This window comes from Hirundo rustica, chromosome 8 (genome assembly GCF_015227805.2).
Source record: "Hirundo rustica isolate bHirRus1 chromosome 8, bHirRus1.pri.v3, whole genome shotgun sequence".
Lineage (NCBI taxonomy): Eukaryota > Metazoa > Chordata > Aves > Passeriformes > Hirundinidae > Hirundo > Hirundo rustica.
The window spans coordinates 15,429,892-15,453,640 of record NC_053457.1 but is presented as its reverse complement, the minus strand read 5'-3'; the positions used below and the strand labels follow the sequence as shown (position 1 = coordinate 15,453,640).

Below are 23,749 nucleotides of genomic sequence, written 5' to 3'. Positions count from 1 at the left end.
CTGTAAATCCTCCTATTATTATTACTGCTATTACTACAGGGGCTGGAACTGTCGTCAGCGAACAGACAGGACATAATTTAATTTTCTTCAAATATTTATTATGCTACAACACAGCCATCTGTTTAACATTCACTATATTTAGTTTCTGTCTTAAAAAATAGAAGGAAAGAAAATACCAGCTTTTGACTTTACTTCCATATATCCTTTCCAGCCACATATGCACTAATACATGGTCAATATCCTTCCAACTGTAGCATCCAAGAAATTGCAGGAAAGCAGAAAGAATTTCAGCTTGGATGAAAACAATTTCAACCACAATTTATTCTCCAAGATACAAAGAAAGAGAATCTCTAGTTTTAGCAGTATATATTTTGACTTCAGCATTGAGAAGGAAAAACAGGATACGAAGGAAAGTAGTGGGACAAGAAGACATAGATGGCAATAAAGCACTGTGCACAATGACCATATGCTAAAAGAGGAGACACATAAAAATATCACATATCTATACAAAATAGTAACTTTTCAATAGCATTAGTTTTTCTGCAGTGCATTATAATAAAAAATGTCATAGTTAAGTAACAGCTGTTACACAAAGGTGCCTTTGGCATCAAAATGTATTCTGTTTGGACCCTTCTACAAAAAGGCTTCTCTATTCTCTGTTTGCCCTGTGTACTTCAAGCAGGCTGTATACAAAAATCTTTTAACATGTCAAACTGCTGGGACTTTGAAATAACACAAGTCAAGGAGGTAGCAAAGAATCTAAACTAATCAAGACACACAGAGTGAATTTTAAGTAAGGAAAACGAAAATCTAGAAAACATCAGTTAAAATGCACTCATTCTATTTTATGCTTTCCCATTCCCCTACCTACTATCCCAAGCCTGAGACCATGAAACCCTCCCAACACACCTCAGGTCCTGGCAGCAGCACCCCTTACCATGCCAGTCCTGGGGTCCTCCACTGCAATTCCAGCACAGAGCTCAGCCCTAACTGGGAGTACGCCCTAATTTTCTAGGGCTATTTATAAACCGTGATAGCACATCAGGTCAGTCATGCCTGTCTGAGAGGCCAGTATCTGACACCACAACAAAAAAGGGCACAGAGCTCAAACTAAGAAACTCCAGCATATAGGTGAAAAAGCATAAGCCAGAAATGCAAAAAGATGCCCAAAACTATCATGCTTGTATTGTTTTAAACAGCTTCTTTTCAGATCTTCTGTTGCTGATAAGTCTTCCTGTTTTTATACAACCAAAAGATACCGTGCTGTAACAGTGGTACACTGGTGTCATTCATTTACTGGCACTTGATGATTGAATGGATAGCAACCAACAACTCTCATATACAGTATCAGTAATTTGACCTTCAGCTACAGATGTGACCTTCTGTTCATAAACTGCAGTTTCCAAACACATGAAGCAAATGAATTTCTTAAAAACTGTGACTAATAATGCAACAAGGATCTTAATATTACCTTTTTGCCCCCCAAAAACCCCAAGGAGAAGCCTAATCATTCAGGAGAGGTAGCAGTTGCTTTGGAAATACTTCTGTGCTTGTGACTAGCACAGAAACTGCCCACTTACAATTCACACTCCTGTGGAGCAAGGGTTGAGCACTGGCACAGGCCTGTAACCTCTCCTCAGTTTCTCAACAAGGACAAAGGTTTAGACAAACACAACAGCACAAACACAGGACAGACTTCTGTCCAAAATGTGCTGACACTGGGCTTGGTTAAACTGAACATGGTGGGAGAACAAGTTGAAGATGTGCCAATGCCTGATCCATCTAAATAACAACTAGGTCTACTCTCTGTTGTAGTTATAGGTATACTCTTCATTATAATTCTTGGGCATATCACAAAAAAAGGGGGGAACCTCGCCCCCCTGAATTACATTTTTCCTCAGTCCTGTCAAAACTCTGCATTTATTTTTTAGTGTTTTTCTGCAGTGCACAATACATTTCTACCAGATATTTTATCACCAGTGAAACAATCTGAATTTAACACTGTGTTTTTAATGGGATATCTTTAACTGCTTTGTGGTCTGACAAGAATCATAGCTATTTAAAACACTTCAAAAATGCAGGACATAAGAAACTCATTCTGAATTTGGCCTAAATCTCATTCACATCAGTTCCTACAATCTGTACTGTCCAGTTGCAGGTATTTCAAAGACTAGCAGAAGAAAGTCTTGAAGACAAATCTGCAAAATAGGAATAAGGATAGTTCTTCTTACTATTATTTATACTTATGGATACCTTGAACTCAAGGAAGCTGTCCAAAAGACCTTAAAAAGTTTGTTTTCATTTGCAGGATTTGTCTATGTAACTGACATTTAAATATCAGATTAGTTTTGACCCTACACATTTCTAACCTCAGTGATGTACTGTAGATGTACATTCCACGCACTAATTTGGGTCCGCAGTGAAATATTCCTTTGGTCAGAACTGAATTTGTCACTTTCCCGTATCATTGACAGTTTTCCCTTTCTGATAACAGCAAGGTACCTCTGAGCTGCTACTTCAAACAAAAAAAACATCAACATCCCTTTCACGAGATCTTTTCTACAGAGAAACAATTTCACAAATAGAAATGACTCTGCAATCACAGTAATTCATAAAAATGCTGCAATCAGTGGGAAAGATACTGACAATGCATGCACTGCACACTCTCTGCCTGTGTTTCTCAAAGGCAGGATTACCCTCCATGTGTCCCTGCACTAAGGCTCCGAGGGCAGAGCTCAGAGCACCTTCCTCAAGCTCAGCACCCGGGCCTAGGGACAACGGGACCAGCAATCCCATTAGCACAAGGAATGATGATAAATGCGAAGCTTTCTGAGCATGTCTGCACAGCTGTGGTACTCCAGAAAGATTCTCGCTTGATGGCTGGAACAGCTGGATGAATTAGCCAGTCACCAGGGTGCTGTTCTTTTGAACCTGCCTTTATGGATGACTCCTACCTGCAGAATGTCAAGTTTGAAGCAGCTAGTGTCCTCGTGATGCCGTTTTACAGAAATCGGAAGTTGCACATATAAAACACAGCCAAACAATACATAAAAATTGAGATTACTCAACTAATTGACAGAAAGAAATACAATAATTGAGATTCCAATACAGTAATTTCATCTCTTCATCCACCACAAACTGTTAGAATGGCTGAGTAAAGCATTTTCTTACACTTTTCACTGTCATGAACTGGATCTTCTGTCCTGATGTGGCCAGAACTACTCAGAGCAGCAAAAGCCAAACCCCATCAGTGTGCTGGCTGGCTTCCTCTCCATCATCTGAAAACCTGGACAGGAACTGTGTGACCCTCTCCCCCGTTAAAAAGCCTCACACAGACATTAATTTATCTCTTCCAATTAATGGTGTCCCTGAAATAGATTAAATATCTTGCTATCCATCTTGAAAGGTACTCTTACTTGATTTCAGCTTTTCTTGTATTGACAATTTGAAAACATGGACAGATATCTAAGTACTGCTAAAGAGATCTGGTATTATTTCCCTGATGTTAGTCATCAGAGTTTTATTTGGGTCAAATAACCTCTCCATCTATTAGAAGAACAATTTCAGATGATTCAACAGTTTTCAAAATATTAAAGGATGCCTCTGATAGGCCTAATGGTGAGATCACCACTAATTCTGACACTCTGAAAAAGCTTATGCAATGGTTTCAAGTCATTTAATGCTGGCAATAACCAAGAGAGATGACATTGTGCTTTTAAGTTATACCAAAAAAAGGTCTCTTGGCACTTTAGAGAGAGGTTATGAGTGTTCGGTCTGGATGAGCCAGAGACGTTCAAAGTGTTCAGATAACAAAATGTCAGTGAAATAGCATTTTTGGCACGTTTATCTAATGCTAAGAAGTTAAATATGATAGATATTCACTGAGTTCCTCCTTGTCAACACAGGCTGTAAGCGAAGATGCTTGACTCTATTCCCTCTCTGATGCAACAGACGCAGACACCACATCTACTGCTCCCCCTTCCACTGCACACATGCTTCCAGTGAATCTGTGACACTATACAGAGACCCTTACTTGGGGAACCATCATTTTAGCAACTCTTGGGAAAAAAACAAACAACAAGATATAATCTATCCACAAACACTGAAAGGACAAAGATCTGACGTGCAGATTAGCTACTGCTCTCCCATTTCTCTCCTTCCATCATGGGAAACTCAGTTTATCTATTTCCAGAGTAATTGGTGCTCTACTGAACTCACCCGTTTTTACCTTTCCTTGAAATAGTACTGACAAATAAATAAAAATACTTTCTTGCAAATTAAGGAGCCAAGGAGCAGGGTAGTGGATAGCAGATACCACAGGAACCTTCCATCAATGTATGTTATGCAGATGAAATAAAAGTCAAGAGCACTCCACAAAAAGTCCTTCAGCAAATGTCATTTTTCATTTGATCACAAATAATTACTTCTAGCACAGATAAACTACCTAGAACATCAAAACAACTGAATTCAACATTGCGTGCAAAATTAAAAGGTCAATCACAAATAAAGATCTCCTTTTTAAAAACATTTTAAAAGGGACTTTTCTACATTTATTTTCCCTCTTTTGCCTAAGTTTCTCCTCCAATCCTCAACGTCTTGCACACTGAGTTTGTCCTTTAACACAGAAAAATGCAGGCAGCAACTTTTTCATTTTGAGTGCTGCTGAAGAGGTAGAGGGAGGTGACTGACTCGCTGTTCGTTTTTTTAAATCCATCAGTGAAGTCTGCGACTCTCTCCTGCCCCAGCCTTCTGCCCTGGGAGATCTGATGCCCACTCCACCACCAGCTCTCCTTCCATCCCTAGGGGCAGGTGGCTCAAAAGCAGCTCTGCAGAGTCCTCAGGAATGAAGCCCACACCAGCCACAGGCAAGCAGGCAGTAACATCCATGTTTGCTGCATCCTATACTTCTTGTTCAACCTGTAATAAACTCCAAATAAACAATTTCAACTAAGTTACCAAAGAGGCAGACACCTCAAAATCTGCATGTAGGTTGTCAGCAGCAGTGTTACAATAAGGTGGCCTTGTAACAGCAGAGGTGAAGCTTTTTTTTTTTGTTTTGTTTCAACATAGTGATCAACTTAGTGTAAACTTCTCTAGTCTCTTCAATGTGAAGAAGATGTGGATTTTAACTAGGTAACATGGAAAAATGGATCTGCTTTAGTTATAGTACCCACAATCACTGATCACACAGATATTTTTGTTCAGAACTGCTTAAGAACTAAACCACAGGACTGTTCAGCTACATCAAGCACAAAACAAATTGGACTAATGTCAGCAGATACTCAGGTCTACAGAAAACACAGCAACTCCACTAAGAGCACCCAGATTTAAACACCTACATACATAAATTACAAATGAAGCAATTCTCCTGGAAAATAACACTGAATTCTTGACGCAGAAAACAATAACGAAGTGGTAGTCCTTACCTCTCTAGAGGAAACTTTAAACAGTGTAACTAGTGAAATGACTTTCTGATAATAAGTCACTAGGATGAAAAGGGAGCCATACCTCTCCCAAGGACTGATTCAGTCTTTAGCCTAAAAGGATTTCCTCTCATTCACTGACAATGACTTGTTTTATCTAAAGACTGCATGTCAGTTATTATGTTAGAATATATTTTAGAGCTGCACTCTTCTGCACAGGCAACACAAACACGATGCTCAGTGATTTGGGCTGTTAGGAAATGGAGACAGATCAGGAGAGGGATCCAACCATCACTTCTCCTACCATTTGTGGGATCTGCTCTCCCACAGTGGATTCTTGTCTGTCACCTGGCTCTGGGTTCCATGGCCTAAAGAAATCACCTGTGCCACTGCATGTTATTCTTGCAGGCTTTTTTTCCTGAAGAAACAGGATAGAAAAAGAGGGTAGCTTGATAAGGTAAAAGAAAATACTCCATCTGCACAAGATGACTGCAAAAGGAAATTGCTGACTCATAGCTCTACATTAAGTGCTTCACAGCATCACCCACCCTCACCCTCTCCACTTCCTTTTTCCCTAAAAATTCTTACTTTATTTTTTTTCCCCATATGCTAGCAAAGCCTCACTATCATTTAGGCCAAAAGACTAACGCTGTTGTCATGGAAGAGAAGAACAAATGACAAAATACAGGAAGTAATTCAAGGTACATTTTTTTTCCCCAACTCATTGTTCCCCAAAGACAGAGAAGGAAGTCTGAGCAAGCTCAGCTCCCAAGACTGAGTATTGCTAAGCTGTAAACTGCACATACCACTCTTAAACACCAGCAAGAAGTAACACATAAACAATGCTTACTCACAGTGTTGGGTTCCAAATGGTCAATTAATACCAGGAGATAGAAAATAACCCTCAATCTGTAGCATGCTTTCTTTCTTACAGTAATTACAATAAAGCACATACAGATGGTAGAATTAAATGAACAAATTCTGAAAGATTAAATTTTTCCACTGTATTTTTATGATTTGTGCAAGTTGGAAGTTGTTTTATTTAAGAGGGGTATATCAAAGTTGCTCAAACAAAATTAATTCTGATATGTCCTATCTTATGAGTGTTTGTCCTCACCATTTTCTGAATGTGGCAGTGTACATCCACACACATGCCTCCACGTGCGTCCCTCCTCCTGTCTACAATTCCCAGGTTAAGGCAAAATCCTAAATGACAAACTCCACTACACAAGCATCCCACTGGTATCACATGGGCTGAGCAATCATCTGATAAGCCACAGGGGCATCTTGAGCTGCCTCTAAGTTACAGCCACTACAGGTGGCTGTTCTCAGGGTGGAAGAACCACAGAACTGAAGCAGCATTACCAAAAAAGATTTTAGGGTATTCTCTAACAGCCAGGTCTTCAGATTCAGAGACCTAGATTCCATCCAAGGCACAGGAGGATGCTACAAAGCTTTGTGTGTACTTCTGCTATCTGTATCTCAGCTATTTCATCTTCCTTTCTCCTCCAAAACCTGTCTTTTCCATCTAACCTTCTCACGTTCCTCATGCCACACTTGCCCATCCTCACTGGTCACTGTCGATTCCCTACCTAACGTTTCTCTTTTGGCAACACAAGCTGAGAGATGCAGCCCCCTCCAGACGCAGTATCTTCCATTTCCTTAGCACCCAAAAACCTAGCAGCACCTCAGCGCATCTGCCATTTCTGTGAACCCCACTAATATCCTCAAATCAGCCTGAGAGTAGCTCAGCTGGTTGGAGCACGACACTAATAACACGGCTGTGATCCCCGTACAGGCCATTCACCGAAGAGCTGGATGCAATGATCCTTGTGGGTCCATTCCAACTCAGTATTTTGTGAGTCTGCGAGCCTTTTTCAGCAGCCATAATTCTCACAACCTAGAAGCTTCGGCTTCCATGTCCTTTAACCATCAGACTGTACGCTGGCCTGCTCCAGATGACAGCTCAGGGATATCCCAGTGCAGGAGCTCCCTAAACTGCAGAGCCCAGGCTCCAGGACAGCGCCTCAGTTCTGGTGCGGCTCCAGCGCTGACCGTATCCAACAGGCAGGGATCAGCAATCCAGGGGAGACATCAGGCCCAGGCTCACACGTGCCCAGCGGTTCTGGCATCTTCAGCGTTTCTAACCAGCCCTACAGAGTCTTAAGAATGCTAAAGATATAGCTAATCCCTTGACATTGCATCTCTTAATTCTCGTGGGAATACAAAGAATATTCTACATGTAATGCCAATATTAGTAATCACATACTACACCTACTTTGTATACATACTTCTATTCTTTTTGATAGTCAAAACCAAAGTAACAGATACTTGTTTGCTATAGTTTATATTCACAATATGTATCAAAAAAAAGACCCCAGACTCCATACCAAGATTCTCTAGAGCAAAGAGAAACCTGCTACGTTGTTCAGTTAAGTTACTAATTCTTATCCAGCTACTAAAAAAAGTTTTTTGAGACTACTTTTTCCCTGGAAAGCATATTAAGGAATGGTGCTAAAGACTAAAACTACAGTAAAGAAATGCTGCAAGCATTGCATGTACTAGCCCCCAAAAAAGACTCCATGTTTCCACCATATTCTGATAAAAATTTATGTGAGGAAGTGCTGAAGCTGACTTGCTCTATTTGCAAACACTTTAAACACCATTACCTTTTGCTGCAAAGTAAGCTGGAAGTTTTCCAAGGCAAAGGTAATATGGGTTATATACTTTGAAAACATGCAGAGTAATTTAATAAATGTTTACCATTACTTTCTTGCTGAAAAGAAGAAATCAAACGAAGCACAGTACAAAAGCCAAAGAGAATCTAATTTTTTCTTCTTCCAATTTGCATACTTGGTTGGGAGAGACTTTTGACAGACCTAGTGGCCAACCCCAGCACAAGTTATTTAATTGTGATAAGCAACGTGATGTGGTGTGATAACAACAGCTCAGAAGGCTGGGAAATTGCACTTGGTGAAAATCAATAGAAGCTGTTAAGAGCAGAATCTTCACAGATATACAGATATCACAGAAGTCTCTGTGCAATGAATTTTCCTGAGATAAAGCTTCTCTTTAGAAGAGGTAAACCCCACTGTGCAAAGCACTGCCCATGCAAAGTCACACAACAAACAGCTCTTCTACCCACAAATAAACTCCTTTAGAAAATGTAGCTTTTTTCTGAAACTGATTTCTGGGTCTGCTTCTGAAAGCTGACATCTTTCTCCAAAGCAACACAGCAGAATGCCCAATATCTGTAAACTACCTTAGATCTCATAGTAACAGAAGAAAAACATTATACTCGACTCTTTTAACAGTGCAATCAGGAAGCACTCTTACAGAAATCGCCACGTCAGATATCACAACTGGGTGGCAACTGGTTTGTAATCTCTGGCACAGGGCCCTGCAGTCCCAGAACCATTCAGAAGAATAGCAGCTGGTATACAAAGATCAGAAATGTCAATATTGATTAAAACTACATCCCAATGTCAAAATTTTAAAGCCACGTGAAATTTTCAGACTGCTGGACCTTGGGAGAAAAGAGGCAAAGCTGATTTTCTGAAAAGGTTTCTGATCTCCTGGAAAATAAAAACTGGTAATGCTGCAAAAGCCAACATCACAGCAAGAATCGAGTGCGCCTATTGCAGGAGCTTACCACACACAGCCCCCTTTTCTTAAAACCCATCTGAGTGCAAATGCTCAGGAAGAACAGGGCTTACCTCGAACTCTTAACAGGGCGACACACTTGACTGGAGTTAGAAGCAGACAAATATGGTAGAGGTAATCTTATGACTGCCTGGCTCTTGGAAGGGCCAGGGGGCTCTGATGAATGTATTTATTGCTGTAATCTTGAGCCAAATGCCTAAGGGTGACTGCTATTTCAAATCCTCTAAAGCCCAAGAAAACAGATAATCCATTGTTTAAAGATTTTAACTAAAAAAGACCAAGGTTGCAAAGCCTCGGGCAGAAAGAACAATGAAACACTAGACAGGAGAACACTTTGCATTAGTTTGCTGCCCACATACCACTGTGCTTTGCACGCTATACAAGAAATAGCAGCAACTGGACCTTTATATTAAAAAGTAGCTTTTACTGAAGAAGGAAAAGAAATGGGATTCTTCCGCCCAGTCTTATAGCTACCTACTCCCAGATGCACGATACACCAAAGGCTTTAAGCCCTAGCAGAGATTAGTTATGCCCAGTATCAGCTACATTAAATAGGCAGAGAATTTTTACCGCACTTAGCACTGTCAATGAGGCCCCCTTAATAAAAGGCCTCAAGCTGAATATTTAATATTGTACCAGTCAAGAAAGTCAGTAGTCATGCCCAACCTCTGCAGCTAGTACATTTAAACCATGACTGTGCTGTGCTAGCAGTGTAACAGCAATGCCGACCGACCTCGTGCAAGAAGCTTGGCAAGCCAAAAAAATGCACTGTATGACTTGCTCCCCAGGAGAGAGACAATATATCTGAGCAACTGTAACAGGAGAAGTATTGCACTCACTGCTCTCAAGTACTGCTTCCTAGAATTTGTCATTTCCAAACCCAATAATAATTAACCAACATTTCTAAGAATTTTTGTGTGACACTTTCTAATCACTGTTTAAGATTATCTCAGGTGACAGTGATAGGACAAAGAACCTTCTGTACCAGTATTACCAACTCAAAGCTAGATTCAGATGAGTATTAGTCAAAACACATTTCTATTTTTTTCTTGTATTCCACACTGATTTCTGCAGTCTCAGTGAAGCCATTCTTAAAAGCAGAAAAAAGGGATAAGAAGTCTCCTCACATTCACAGGATGGATTTCACTGCAGTAGCCAGCTTGTTCACATAAGTTTACATGAACCACCCCCCCCTGCCCCAACCCACATTTCTTCCTGCATCTCCTTTCTTTTCCTTCAACACAGATCGAATCAAGCTAGGTAAGATTTTCTAAAAGGTATTACCTAAAGACAATTAATTTTAGGAAATCTGAATTTTAAGACTTGAGTGTTATAGCCTAATGTAATCTGTGCATACAAAGTCCTTCCTATTTCATTTGGCTGAGAGCTCCCTCGTGTTGTTCTGGCCATCATGAAAGCGCTGGCATTTGTGCTCACAAGCGTTGCAACCACTTCCCCAGCTCTGTCAGCAGTTTCCTAGCTCCACTGGAGGACACCCCTGGTAAAAGGTCACCACTGCAAATGAGAGTGGAACTCCACAGAGCCCCAGGAAAAGTCACAGTATCCCAACAGAGAGCAGCTAGCAGAGACTGTGTAACACCAGCGTGAAAGAGTTGCAAAGACAGGACAAAATGAACAGCTCAACACTCATTTTCAAGCTTGGTGTTACCCCACAGATCAAGCATGAGCCTTCTAAATCACAAACCCATGAAGACCAAACAACATCTCTACCCCCACCAAATGCTCTCTCCAGATAAAGCCTAATGACAGGGAAAACCAGAATCTCGAATTTGTGGTTTACACCCTAGAGCTGCATGAAGAAGTGCTTGGCTGTATTCTTATTTTCTTAAGCTGGCTCATTTTTAGAAGTACTCAGTATACTCTAAGACTAAAGCACTTACAGATATTCCCTTCAAGAACAGCCCTGCTTCCAGGGCAGACACTGTATCATTTTCCACTGCTCTGTCTCCCAGCACTGCCTGGAGCTGATCTTCACCCTTGCACAGGATGCATTTCAGAAAGATATAATTGCAGGAAGGGGAAGGGGCCTGAGCACTCCCAACAATTTCAGTCCTTAAAGATCTGCCCAGAACAGTATCATGGGACAGACTGCCTGTGCAAGGGTGCTAAGAAAAATTGTTTAGGAAAACACATACACATTGCTTTTGTTTGGATTATTTTTTTCTTTGTTTGGTTTTTTTTTTGTTTGTTTGTTTGTTTGTTTTAACAACATACAGAAAAAAATCAAGCCCAAGAACAATTCCATAGAAACATAACTCGTTTTCTGACATAACATGTCATGTCTTTCTGGTATATAAAGATAATGCAGCATTACTCATCAGAGAAGGTGGGAAGTCTTGGAGTAGATGCAAGAAAAAATAAAGTGCAGAACCTGTGAATTCAGGACTGGTCTGCACCTCAGTCAAAATGACTACTTTGCTCTTCCCCAGGACCCGTTTTCTTCAGAAACTACTCTGGCTATTACTTCTTCAATCTCAGCCCTTACAAGAAATCAGCAGTATAAAAATTAACCCGGTGTGCAATTAGAAGTGGAGAAGAACAGGCAGCAATGAAGACCTGCAGTTGCTGGCTCTCTCTGCTGGGCATGCAGCTCGGCTCTGTCGTGCTGTTTGTTTCACAGCTCCTCATGACCACTGTTAGTTAAGGCTAATCTAGATTTAAAAACTTTGCAGGACAGAGGCAGAGAGAAGTAGCACAAGACTCTTTTTCAGCTTATTCCGTGTGAGACTGTACTAAGGTCGCTCCTCTCCTCCAAAGACAAGGGCCCTGGTATGCCGTCAATTCATCTTATCCTCAAGGAACTCCGCGGTGTGCAACTACAAGAGCATTTGGGCCTGACTGGGTTTCTTACTGATAAGTAACATTTTCCCCTCTGGAGAATGATAACATTGGAAAAAAGGAGGTCTGTTCTGTTCTGTTATTTTAATTTCCACACGAGTTTCCTGATCCTCCTTGCTGAGTGCTTGCAGCAGTACAGAGAAGCGCCACTAAAGGACTGGATTGCTTTCCTCAGCAGTAGTACCAGTTTAAATGCAAACCAAGAGGAGCATGTTCAAAGGACATCTTCACCCTGTTTTCACTTAGCAATAGGAAAATCCTAGGACTAACTTAAAAATAATTATACCATAGCTCTGCTACATGCAACAGAGTTAACAACCTGAGAGAAACATTATGTTCAACACCAACTGCAATTATGACAATCCCTGAACACCAGTTTGCTCTTAACCTGCCCACATACACAACACAAGACCAAAAAGAACTTTTGAGCTCCGCCGGCTACCACAGGCACCGTAGCATCGCGTGTGGTTAGTGAGGAATTTGTATTTATAGGTAATGCTGGGAAAGGCAAACATCAATATTTTGTTTGAGGCAGAGCAGGTTTTCCTGCAGAAAGCTTTGTGTTTATATGTTTACGTGGACTTGGGCCATGGAAACACACCCTGTTCCATGCACAGTTACAGGATACTAAAATATAGATGCGAGCACACGATAACAGCACGTTTTCATGGTAGCCTTGGCTCAGGAAAGCAAGCTTATTCACATCATGCTTTGATGCGAGTGACCAGATCAGAAAAAGGAACATAAAGGAAGGATATGGATGGAAGTCTCCAGACAAAACTAAATCAGGAGACAGTGACAGATCTCTGCTTATGAGGAAGATGATTATGACTCAGCAACAAGTAAAGCACATGCATTTTGAACTTTAGAATCACTGAGTGAATCCACAGCATTTAATTAAAAAGAAAAACAATGAAATGACAAGTAACAAATTAAATACATTATTTGTAACCAAAATAGGGGGCAGGAGAAAGCTGACTGTTTCAGACAGTAGATCAGACATGGAGACTAGCAATTTATGCCAGGCTTCAATGCTGAAATGAATCTGCCTCTTCACACCTGCTGGACTGTGCCAGGATCACACTTTATCGCACTGAAAAAGCAGGTTTAACACTACAAAAGCTCACATCGTTCTCCTGAAAGTGGATTCACACAGCTGATGAAACAGGGAGCTGCAGAAGTCCTCACACACAGACACTGTGTCAATCAATGCAATGTCTACCCTAGTTTCTGTCTGCTCTTTTTAATACCTCTGCAGCCCTCAATAACTGGAGGACAAGCAGTTTTCCAACAGTTAGGTGATGATGACTTCAGTTCTGTACAGCTCCTTTGCTGAGACAAGGGATGCCACTTCAAAGATACCTCTATACTTGAAATTCACCTATACACAGGTGATGTCCAGAAAAGAAACACAAACAAAACATGGGTGATGACAGATTCAAGAGGATGACATTTTAAGAGGTCAGGCAAAACACCAAACTTTTCTCCACTGAAATTTCTGCTTTTTATTAGATTGCATGAGAGTTCCCAGTCTTGCTGTGCTCCTTTTTCATCTTGGGCCATTAAATATTAAGAGATATTCAACTTGCTGTGAAATTACATTATTCATTTCAGTCGTGCAATGTGCCACTGTGTTGGGCCGCTCCAAACCTGACCTCATCATTTGTTCAAAGTTAAACTTCCAGCAGTGTAAACCCCAGACTGTGCACGAGAGAAACTGGTCTCTTTACAGAAAAAAATCATAGGCCAGTATCTGAAATTTTGACATTCTCCTTGCGTAGAGTCAACTACAGTCTCTGCAGCTAGATTTTGAATCAAAGACGCAGCCATGAACTGGTCTGACTGCTCTGGGGCAGGCATGGCTGTCCAGGACCCCAGAAAGGTCCTGCTTACCGCCTGCCATGGAATGCTGGCTGTCGAACAACTTCACCACAGAGGCAAGGGCAAAGACAGCCGAGAGCTACAGAACAAGCCCTAACAGTCAGCACTTACAAAAGCTTTCAGAATAAAGTGTGAGTGGCACAGATTCCACACATCAGCATTAGCTTAAAAAGGAAAATGTACAGAAAGAAGTGTTCTATATATGGGAAAGGCAGTTAAGATCAGAAGAGACAAACTTAATTAATGGTGAAGATATTAAAAATGCTACACTGAAAAGCAGTCCAGGATTAGGAGCAAGTTGGTTGTCACTCTGGAAGGTGTTCAACTCAGCTGCTGCTCAGATACTTATCCTGCTGACATTCTCTACATCTGGAGTGACATTCTCAGTTTTTAATATGTTCAGTGGAAAAACAAAAAAGAACTTCCAGCAAGTGATTCACCTCAACAAATGTGGACATCTACTTTAGGGTAAATTTAGAAATGAACAGTGCCCTAACATACCCTTAACATAAAGGGAAGTTGAAGTGCCCAGCTCAGGTGTGGACACTTGAGCTGTATTTACTGATAGACTGTATCTTCACAGGTACTCAGATGAGTCCAACTCTCGTTGTGCAAGAGAAGCCAGATCTGACTGTTTCAAAAGCCCTTTGTGATACAAAATTTTCCATTCACTCTAAAGCACCAGTAAGGGCTAGAGAGCTAATGCAAAGTCATTCAGTAAGAGGTTCTTAAAACAAAAATAGACGTTTGTAAATGTTAGGTGGTTCTTCTAACCTTTCTGAAGTAAATCTTAAGTTTCTCTGCTTTTCTAAATTGAGCTCTGCTGCTCACAATGTAACACAGCTAAGGCCTATCATTCCACTGCTTCCTTTGAGGAATTAATACCAAAGTGATTGAAAATGTAAGAGTTAAGATCTGTTGAAGAGCTCTAAAAACCCACGTGCAAGCTCTGATTTTACTTCAGAAGTACTGCCAAGCAAATTAGCATTAATTAGAGACAAGCTTAAAGACCAATAAAATATTAGGCTAATGGAATCATCTGGAACTGTAAAACTAAACACGATCAAAGGAAAACAAGTTGCTCCATCACCTAATCTAATGGTCCTGCTTCAGGAGCCTCCCAACACAAACCACCAGAGGAGTGCAATATTCTTGGAGAGTCCTTAACGCAGAACTGAAGGATGTAGGAGATCAGACAAAGAAAGAGTAAGGACAGGGTGCTGGGGTTGTATGCTTTCAAAGAGACTGACCAGATGGCACACCAGAACTGCAAAAAGAGATTAAGGGATAAAATCGTCATTTTGCTGTCCCTCTTTCCTCCTTCTTCCTTGCATCAGTTATGCCAACCCAGCTCCCAATCCAACAACTGAATACAGAGAAAAAACATACATCAATAAATAAAAGCAGCAGTGATCCCTGACTCTGGAGAGGGCTATGACTTGTTGGTATGCCATATAACACATGCAGCTTTATGACCTACTCTCTCTCCCACTGCGGAAACCCTCCTTGAGGAGGCATCCTCCTCTTGTGAGCTACTGTACTAGGATGGGAAAGTAGGAGACGAGAGGACAGACTCTTTCTGTCTCTGGCTTTACAGAGAATGCCCTGGAAATCTTTTCTACTAATGGAAATATTTCTAAAGGGGGGAAAAAAAAAAAAAAAGGTCAGAATAATGCACTGCAGTGTTGAGAGAAAACAGATCAGGCTAGTGCAGTACAATTGTACCCCACACTCCCTCACTTCCATTCCACACTCAAAACGTGACAAAATGCTGCAGATATTGAGTGCAGTGTGAGACACCCAAAGCACAGGGATCACCAGCACCAGGACCTGCAGAAGCCGTGTACACTGAGCAAAGGACAAAACACATCTCTCCTTTTTCAACTTCCTTTGACTTTGGAGAAAAAAATACGAACGTTGGTATCTGATCGCTTTTACTTTGAATGCATAACTTTGTAATTTGTATTTAATGACAAATATAAAATTCACTTAATGGAAAGAAGAGGGCACTATGACTAAGTTAAGGCAGTAACATTTCAGCCTGGGAAGAGCTGCAAGCTCTGTTGACAGTCCACATCTGCAACCCCAGCAGGACAATCAGCTGCAGCTGCACACAGCTACAAACACATTTGGAAGAGACAGGTATTTCCAAACACCTTCTTGGTGTTGCTAGTACATAAGCAAGTGCTGCGTGAAGCTGTCCTTTCTTATTTTGTGCTATTCAGTTTACTTGACAAATTTAAAAGCAGGCTGAGTCTACATAGAGAGAGTGTGTACCCATCCCTCTCCTTGTTTAAAGAGTTTGGGCAGCTTTAAAAAACAAGCAAACAGCAAATCCCACTTCTGTGAAAATAGATCTTGTTACACTGCCCAGCACAAGCCACAAATATTTTGAAAAGGTCCAAACTGCACTTACAATCTTAGCAAAACCCTCACATTCACTGCTAAATCAGTTAGCTTACTAAAAAATAATAGAGCAGGCAAGAACGTGATGGAGGGTATCTTCCTGGTGCAGAAGATTAATTCATCACTCGTGTCTAGAGAGTTCTACTGCATTTTTAACAGAGCACATATGGATTGAGTCTAGTGATCTATATAATTTCCTTTCAGCATATGAGTCTATATAGAAAACAGCAACTGCCAGAGCACAAAGGCCTTCAAATACCACTACACAGGAAGGACAGGCAGGGCTCTCAACTGTACACTCCACTAAATCTTTCAGTGGTGATTTAAGACATAACTGTGGTCCTCAGCTCTACTGGAGATTCCTGCTTCCGGAGCAGGATCAGCAAAGCAAAAGGTCTGTCTGTACCTTCCCTGCTGCACCACACAGCCTGCCATCGCCAGCAGCTGGAGCAGAGGCACATGGTCCCTTCTGATTTTACTGTAGTGGGAAAACTGACAGTGTAAAGGTAGAGGGCACAGATCAGAAAAAAAACCAAACCAAACCAAACCAACCACACCACCCCCAAAAAACAAACCAAACAAAAAAATAACCACCCAAAAAAACCAACCAAACAAAACAAAAACAAAAAAAAAAAAAAACAAAACAACCCCCACAAAAAACAAAAAACACAAAACACCAGCAACAACCCCCAGACTTTGAGACTTTCAGAGGTGATGTCAGAACACCCAGAGATCAGGTAGGAGCTGCACCAGCGCATGGTGCCTGCAGACTGTGCTGTTACAGGCCTGAGGTGAAGCGCCTCAGCACAGGCATAATGAAATGCAGAATTTCACCTCTTTGCATTATGTTCAATTAACCAAAGCAACCGTGCTCAGCAAAGTCACAGGGAATTTTCTAAAGACAGCTAATGTTGCTTTGGGCCTTCTAAAAATACACTCCCAGTACCTGCCTTCCACCACTCCTGTGCTGCTCAAAGCCTGTCATCAGAAAACAGCAGCAACTTGGATGTACCTGCCTTGAAACACAGAGATTGGAAAGACAGCTAGAAATGAAAAAGATGGAACTCAAAGACCCCTGCACCAGCAAAGCAAGAATAAGAGTAGAGAAGCAGAGAGAGCAAACAGGAGCATTCACCCCAATTATCTCCAGAATCCTGGACAAACCCTGCACTCGTGCCCAGTGCCGCCACCACTGACTGCCTGTGCGCTTCTGCAGCATCACTGCCTTACACCCACAACTCCACTGCAGCTGCCTGTTGAGCTGGAAATCTGATACACTGCAAAGGTTGCTGACAGCCAGAGGCTGCTCCCTTGTCTATAAAATATCCTGTAATAAATTACATTACAGATTGGGGAAAAGGATTCGGAAGAGCGGGAATTAAAACACAACCTTATGAGAGCTAAATGAGACCAATTAAAGGAGATTTGCTACAAGTGCTGAGGGATTTTGACCTGAGCTGTAATCAGGGATAGATATGCATTCCTTTAAAAGAGGAAAATGAGCAAGAGATCATGTGTAAACAACTCCGCCAATTAAAATGAAATGCATTATCTTATCTGTGCAGCTCTGCTCAGAGAATCATCACATATTCCAGATATACCACGGAGAGACCTGAGACAGTCATTCAATCCCCTGAAACAAGGCTCAGTGATGGGGAGATAGGCTGCGGTTCAGGACACATCAAAATCTCAGCTGCATTTGGTTCATTTGGTTATTTCCCCCTCACCCGTTTTTGGGGTTTTTAAAATTTTTTTTTAAACAAACATGTAATTACAAATGTAAAAACAAAAGTAGGCTCAAGCTATTTTTACCCGGCCCGTACATGCATTCTGGTGCAGATCAGACTGAAGGTTAGGGACAACAGTGAAACATGCTTTATGCAAAATCCACGCAGCAGATCCCAACATCACTGCACTACTAGATGCTGCTGGGAGACACGGCTTGCCCTGGCACACGCTCACGTCCTGATAAACAACCACACGCATTATACCATACCTCAAAACACTGCCTCTCAATTTTTCTGTATCACAATCTCATTTTGCTGCCAGACTGGCCCCCACTCTCCATTCTGACACCCAGCCTGAGAACCCACACCCACAAGCAAAAGTCATTTCTACAACTGGAGCAAAAAATTTGACATGGACAGATGTATCACCACTCCTGCTCTGTGTCCTTGCTCTCAGCTCATTCTGAGCTGCAACTCTTTTTGAAAATTCCAGTTCTTCATAGCGCATATATGCATGCAAAAAAGCAGTTTTACAAAGGCTGAAGAAATACTGAAATAGGGGAAGAGAAGAGCCAGTAGGAAACCATGTTCAAGAAGCAACAAAGAAAACGGTACCACGTGCTATGGGGAGAACAAAACTAAAAGGGAAGAACAAACAAAAATAGGAATTTGGGATAAGGAAGAAAAATTTAGGAAGAAAGCAGCAACTGGACAAGATAATAACTGTAAGAGATATGTACTTGCTCACAGCTGCTGACGGCAGAAAGTTTTTAGACCATTTTATGCTGGTTGCCAGATTTAAGAACAGAGATTTTCCACTGGCTCAAAACTGGTCTACTGGAGTCAGGCTGTTTTTGGAACCAACAATCTCAACACACCACAATCACTTTTGTGCAGGGTGAAGAACCAACTAAAATGCCTGTCAATGTCCATTTTGTCAGTAAAACAGTGATCTCAGTGCCATGAAAACAGCTGCACCGAGCAGCCCAATGCAGAAGCACTGCACAAACCCTCTGTGGATGGAGAACCTCAGGTGTCTTTGTGCAGCAGCTCAGAGGGCTTGGCTCTGGGGTCACTACACGGGTGCAGAGCCAGCTCACACGGGCAGTGTCAGCACGTGTGGGCACCCAGGCCAATAAACTCTTGGGGCTGACGCTAAGCTTCTAATTTTTTTCTGGCTCTTTGGATGTTTGTGTCCCTCCATACTGCCATCGTCCAAAATTTCCCAGCCCAATTACCACAGATAATTGACTGCGCATAACCTGAACAATTCATCAGAAGTTTCTAGTTTACCTCTGCTACGAAGGACAAAATTACATTTCCTAGTGAGAAACGCACATAAAATTAACAACTCCAAATGCTTCTTTGGCAAAACCGGTCACAAAGGATCCCAGTGTGGAGTACTGGAACTTGTGGCTGAATTCAAACCTGTGACATTTGCTCACTTCTAATTCAGGCAACACAATTTACGCACTCTTGCATAAGCAAACAGGGACGTCTCGTGCTTTTATTTATCGCTTTACCTTTGCAAAAATGTTTTAACAGCTAAAATACGATGGAAAATACTACAGGAACGATTCCTCATGTTCCATCACCTTTCTCTACGTAATTTTTGTTGCGTCGTTATAGTACCACAACTGCCCCCACGGCCAGCCTGCTCCGAGGGCAGCCCCCAGACAGCAGCGAGCGCAGCACGGGCAGTGCAGCCGCAGCCTCGCCACGGGGACAGGAGCATCCCCTGCCCCGGCGCACGCCGACTACTTCGGCGCCGGTCCCGCCGTACTCGGCAACCTCGCCGCGCGCAACGCGACGCCGCGGGGTGAACAAAGCTGGAGCGAGGCCGGGAGCGCGGCTCCGGCCCAGGACCCCGCTCCCCGCCGGCGGCCGGAGCACAGGGGGCTCCGAGGGGCGGCAGCCGCGACGGGGCAGGGCCGCCGCTCCCAGCCGCGCGTCGGGGGCCCGGCGTCCGACAAAAGCGGCCGGGCAGGGCTGCGAAACCTTCGGCCCCGGGCACGGCCGGCAACGGAGCCCCGTGCTGGGGGGCGAGCCCCGGAGCGGGCTGCCGGCGGGGCCCCCCGGCCGCACAGGTGGCTCCGGGGCAGGGGGCAGCGCCCTCCGCACCGCCCCGCCCGGCCCGGCCCGGCCCCCCCGCCTCCTCCCACGCCCCGGGCGCCCCTCGCAGACCGCCCCCACCCGCGACCGTCGCCCCCGGCCGGCACAACTTCCCCCGGCCCCGCCGGCGCCGCTCGCTGTGCCCCGCCGCCCTCCGAGCCGGACCGGGCCGGTCCGCCGCCACCCCGCTGCCCTCCTCCTCCTCCGCCTCACCTGCCGCGAGGAGGCCCCGCCGAGCGGGCAGGGCGCGGGGCCCCGAGGGAGAGCGGACGGGCGTCCCCCGGCGCCACGAGCAGCGCTCAGGCCGGTCGCGGCCCGTCGGCTCCGGGGCGCTGCGCGTCCGTCCGGCCGCTGGGGGAGCCGGCGCCGCCGCGCCGCCCGGCCGCCATCTTCCGCGGGGAGGGCGGGAGCGGGGGAGGGACGGAGCGAGGGAGGGGCGCGGGGCGGCGCCCGGCGGGGAGGGCTCGGGCCGGGGTCCCGCAGCCCGGTCCCGGAGCCGCGCCCCGCGCTCAAACACGTGGCGGCGGCTTCCCCGCGGCCGCAGGAGCGGGGACCGGCGGGGATCGGCGGCGTCGCCGCGGCCCGGCGCGGTCGCGGCCGCCGCGCTCCCGGCAGCGCGGAAGGCGTGGGATGCCCAGGAAAGCAGTAGGTAGGGATTGACACTGCCGCGACATCGCCGGCAGCAGCCTCCCGAGAAACACAAACACGCACCGTGCAATTTGCTACGATCAAGAGGTGGAGGAAATTGTAGTAGGAAGCCAGAATGGGATGTGAAGCCACATCACAGAAACATTTATTCTCAGGGGAGGCTGGAGGAGTGGACAGTAGTCTGGGAGTGCTATTATGCGGTCCTGCTTTTGGACCTGCTGTGGAGAGGATCGAGCTGCAGAGTGAATATTTGGGATAGGTTAACACAACTGGGACATGGAGCAGTCAAAAGCGACAGAAGAGGAGCAAGCAAAGGGAAAGCAGATGTCCAGGGAATGAGGCCTCATATTGGCAAAGTACTGCTTCCCATCCTAGTGTCAGAGGATTGTTGGCACCTTGTGAATAATCCTCAGAAAACCCTCAAAAAGCCACTGCAATATATAGATATGCTGTACAGGAACCTGCTCCTCTATTGAAAAGTTTAAAAAGCTTGAAAGCCATGGTTTACGGACACATTTATAGAGGGCTTTTAATCTTCAGCTAATCAATTTGCACCTGAAGTACTGACCAGGCTTCTGCAAGCCTGTTAGCAGGTGGATCAAATGAAGAAAAGCAGACAAAAGCTATGAGCAGTCATATCTTAGCACGCTTCAAAAGTCTGTTCTGCCTCTGGCTGACAGCACCCCCAGCTCAGCAGAGGTTGATGAAGCAGCTGCTCCCACCACCTGCAGTCGCATCGCAGAGATCTGTGCTGCCAAAATACCCAGCAGCACATATTCTAACACGTGATTGCATTTCTGTTGAGTAAATCCAAACACGTGCCACAGTGCTCACATCAGATTAATATCGTCCCCCAGCCTGCAGCCATCCCAAAGCTAGCATGGCAGCAACAGGTGATGCCCACTCTACCACAGACCTTGCATTTTCCAAAACAGCTGATCAAGTATGAGCCAACAGGGGGACTCTGTGGCAGCTCAGCACTTTGTGTTATGTGCTTGTAGCGTTTATCATCCAGTACTACGTTCTGTGAAATGGGATTTACCATTTCAAAGTACGATTTGATATTCTGGTAAAAAAAAATAACAGTTTTTGGTAGTTCCCATCTCTTCCTCAGTCCAACCTATCTCAGTTACAGTGAGGGAGGGAAATCAGTGACAGGAGGGTATGTTGTACACTATAGTTTGCTATACTACTGCAAGAGTATCAGGTAAAAATTTAAACGTGCCAGGGAAGAAACTACCCGAAAATACACCCCATCTCTCCAAAGCCCTCCTCAAACCACCAGCACAGAACTCACCTGCTTTCCTTCTCATTCCACCACAACTCTCCATCCCACTGTCCTCACTGCCTTTCTAGCTACCCCATACGTAACTTCCTCTACTCACTTGCAAGACACCTTCAACTCCATCTTGCATCTCCGCTCTCTTCCCCACGCTCCAAACCACTCATGTTTGGCTTTATGACTTGTGTCTTCAGGTGATCACATTGCTCTGTGCATACCTCACTTAGCATGTGCTGTCCCTGGTAACATTGCATTTCACTGAAGCAATTTCTCTTTCTTAGGCTGACATAAGCCATCTCTCCCTAGATATGCCATTTAATGGCTCAGGTTTGTTTCTTCCTAAAGGGAAAATTGAAGATTAAATGTCTCACTGTTTCTGCTGAGGCTCAATACAGTCTTTATAATAGGTATGGAAGATTTTTACTGATACTGTAACAGATTAGAAGGTGTTAAAACTTGCTAACTTACCATATATAAAACAATTTCAGCATTAATACTGTTTTGGAATGAGCAAGACTGAAATTTGTTTACAGTTCTTAAGAACATTTAGGACTATCTATGCCAAGTTTGGGCCTTTTTTATACAAGAAAAATATGCTAAATCTAAAGCAATGAATTTCAAATGTCGCTTTAGTAGAACATATCTTTTTTTGTATAAGTAATTTTTTCAGTTTATTCTAAACTACTAGACTTGTAGTAAGAAACAAACAAACGCTTTCTGGAACAGGAACAACCATACGGCAGTAGCACTGCTCTGACTACTGACGTAACCTATACGATGTTCCAATGTAAACAAGCCTCTGAAGCAGAGCCCTGGTGCCATTTATGCAGCCTATCCTCTCTTGGTATGAGCACTACTCTTTCCCACAGAAGCGTGAAGGAGAAATAAACCATGATGAGACAGTATTTCATTGCAAGTGTTGGCCAAATCCCAAGTCTGCCAACATGCAGTCGTATGATGCATTAACAAAATGGTTTTCTGTGAATAAATGTCATCCTGCCCATCAATTTTCATGGATAATTATGGTAAAATTATATAAATTGTCACAGATTAGGCACAACCACCTTTTCCTCTCCCCTGTCCACCAGCGTTTTAGGGGACTCTCCTGTACCACAAGGAACTTTCAGAAGGAGATTTTATTAACTTAATTATATCCATCATTTCCTTGTTGCCAGTCTGCCTTAAAAACCATGAACATACGCATTTTTGTTTTCTAATACTTGTTAAGTACATTGGCTTAAAATTCTTCAGAGTACTATGCACCAGTAAATTCCTATTCCTTACCAGCAGGCAGAGAAGACATTCTGGCAGGTGAGAAGTTCACAGGCACTAAGACTCTCAAGGGAAAAATTCATAATCCTCCACTCAGGCTGCTTTAAATGCCCCCAAAGGATCACCTTTCTCTACTCTTAAATAAATGTATACCAAACCCAAAGAAACAAGCATTCCAGGTGCCCTAATCTGCAGTCTCAAACATTTCAAATTCTCAGGCAAAAAAAAAATCATGTGTGATGTGTAGCAGCTATAGCACCTAGCTGCTCTGGAGCACTGTTCATCAGTCTCTTACAGTGGTTTCTACAGAGGTCAGGCTTATTGTCTGCATGGACAAATGGGAGAGCTGAAGCACAGAGCACACAGCTGGCTTATCTGCAGTCACTCTGCAAAGCCATAGCAAACTCAAAACCAGATCACAAATCCAGTCATTAGTCAAATGCTCTGTTTGTTTTTCTACGTTATCAATTACACCT

General features: G+C 43.5%; 1 protein-coding gene across 14 annotated transcripts in view; it reads right to left on the bottom strand.

Moving 5' to 3' along the window:
- NDST2 (N-deacetylase and N-sulfotransferase 2) overlaps positions 1–23,749 on the bottom strand; it is a 133,582-nt gene that overhangs the window by 108,973 nt on the left and 860 nt on the right. For 3 of the 14 annotated variants that reach the window (XM_058421615.1, XM_040071811.2, XM_040071823.2), the window contains exon 1: positions 20,285–20,368. The exons of the other annotated variants lie outside the window; for them this stretch is intronic. The gene's annotated coding sequence lies outside the window, so the exon portion shown is untranslated. Of the gene's footprint in view, positions 1–20,284; positions 20,369–23,749 lie in introns of those variants that run through there. 14 annotated transcript variants of the gene reach the window in all.